Genomic DNA, 2,321 nt, shown 5'->3' on the forward strand with positions numbered 1-2,321 from the left:
GAGGAGGGCTTCCAGAACCCTCTAAGGATTCTGGAACCAGAACCTCGGGCTCCCGAATCCTTAGGCGGCTGCACGCGCTGCGCTCGTGGCCGCGCGATTGCTCCCGGGGCGTAGGAGGCAGCCTAGGGGCTTCCTCCGGGCGGGGCTTCGCCACTTGTCGGTCTTCCTTTTGGACGTCGCCGCTGCGCCGGGCACAAAGCTCGGGGTTCCGAGCCTCGGCTCGAAACCAGAGCCCGGCTTCAGCGCTGCCGAGAGGGAGAGCGACGACGACGGTGGCCTGCCTTCGTCGCGTTTTGTCTCCGTCTCGAATCTCGAGCGCCGCCGTGAATCGGGCTGGAGGTCGCTCTTGGCCGCAGCAACTCACGCCGCATTCCCGCCGTGACTCGACAGAAGCGCGCCGTCACGCCTGTCAACAGGCCCGTGAAAAAGCGTCGGGGAAGCGACCGCGAAAAAGCCTTCGGCAGGCGATTGGAACACAGCCGCCAAGAAGGGTCGCCTGGACGCGGCGCCACAACGCCGGACGTCGTCCGGCCGGTCCCCGCCCTGCCTGGGCGGCATGGAACCCGATCTCCGGCCGACGTACGTGCGTCGGACCCGCAGTACTCCAGTTGGTGTCCGCAGCCCCGTCAGCGGGATTAGCCGTCCTACGGGAGGGAGGGCACGACGTTGCTGCCCAGTTGCCCGATGGCAGGGTTGAGCCGTCGCCCGCGAGGGACGCCGGGCTCCGACCAATGTCTCGCGGTGTCGCCGGACCCATTACCCGGACGAGGAAACGCGCTCAAATCGGGATTTCGTGAGTGCTCAAACGCAGCGTAACGCGGCGTGACGTCGTCGGCGCTGCCTCTGGAATGCCCGGCAGGCCCGGCAAAACAGAGAGCACGTGCGCCTCGCGGATCCGTGCACGACTGCCGTCCGCGGCCAATTTGCTCTGGGCTCGCTGCCGTCCTAAGACCCTGCCCCTCCGACCATTGGGCGGACGGCGTTGCCTTCCCAGTCTTGGTCTTTCTCCCCACGAAACCGTGGCAATCCTTTCGCCCACTCTTGCTCCGGAGAAAAAAAAAAAAAGGCTGGACAGACGCTAGACTAGATGAAATTGAAGAATAAAAGGGGGAGGGGGTGCGCTCCCAGTGGGACACATTTATTTATTTGAAATAGTGCCCGGACCAAGAGAGGCGTGGAAATTATACACCGTCTTACTGAAAGGGGGCAAGAAAAAAAGGGAAAGGGCTGCCGGCGCTTTCCTCATTACTGAGTGGTTATGGACGAGCGAAATACCCGGATGAACGGCTTGAACACCTGTGTTACTCGAAGTACGGTTGTTCTCTTCGCGCTTTCTGCTTTCTACAGCGAGGTATATGACTTGTTGGTCAGATTTTGCCGTGTCGGCGTTCTCCCGGAAAACAAACCTTCAGTAATTGAAGTTATAAGTGCATACATAACGCATACAACATACAGCACAACATTCCTTTCAATACAGAACAAGCACTAAACAAGCAGTTCAACCAGATAATTGACGATAAGGCGCTCCTGATATATGCGAAGCGCGTAGCGCTCACCGCATACGTTTCTCGGTAAAGATTACTGCTGCGCAAGCTGCCGCTGCGACGGGAGCTTGCGACGTGGGGAGTGACGTCACTAGCCTCTCATATACAAGAGAAGAACCCGCCTATACTCCGTTTCACCTAACGTCCGGACGCAGCGGACGCTACGAGCTACCTTATAGCCAATCCCGTTTCTGTGGATGTAGCCCGTGATACGCCTTCTGCGCGTCGCTGTGTCCCCTCTCTAAGGTCACGTGACACTCACAAGGCCTTGGATTGGTTCCGATAGCTCGTAGCATCCGCTGCGTTTGGACGTAACGTGAAACGGAGTATAGCCACTGATTTCATTGTTGCTGCAGCACCGCTATGGGTAGGCCACGCACAGTTAGGACTCCCAAGGAGCAGCGTGAATACTAGGAGCGGCAAAGAGAGAGGAAACGGCGATACAACCAGCGGCTGCGTGCTGCGACCAGTGGCGGCATTTGGTATAGTGCAGTGTGCAATCGTTGCAGGGGATAGCACAGCTTCGCTGGCCAACCACCTTCACAGCGTAGACTGGAGCCCCGACTTTTTTTGTTTTGTTTTGTTTTTCTTGGTTGATCGTCGAAAATAAGGTTGCGCCTTGACAATTAAACTTCGTTTTGTAAATTCTGTGATTATGTGTCCTTTTTCTTCTGTGCTGTCTTTGTGCGCTGTACGTTTCAATCATCTCGACTTATTGCACCTTCCTGCGACGTTTGCATAAAATCAAACGGATGCAATGTATAAGTGGTGGCATAC

This window comes from Ixodes scapularis, unplaced genomic scaffold (assembly GCF_016920785.2).
Source record: "Ixodes scapularis isolate PalLabHiFi unplaced genomic scaffold, ASM1692078v2 PGA_scaffold9__187_contigs__length_104089568, whole genome shotgun sequence".
Classification (NCBI taxonomy): Eukaryota; Metazoa; Arthropoda; class Arachnida; order Ixodida; family Ixodidae; genus Ixodes; species Ixodes scapularis.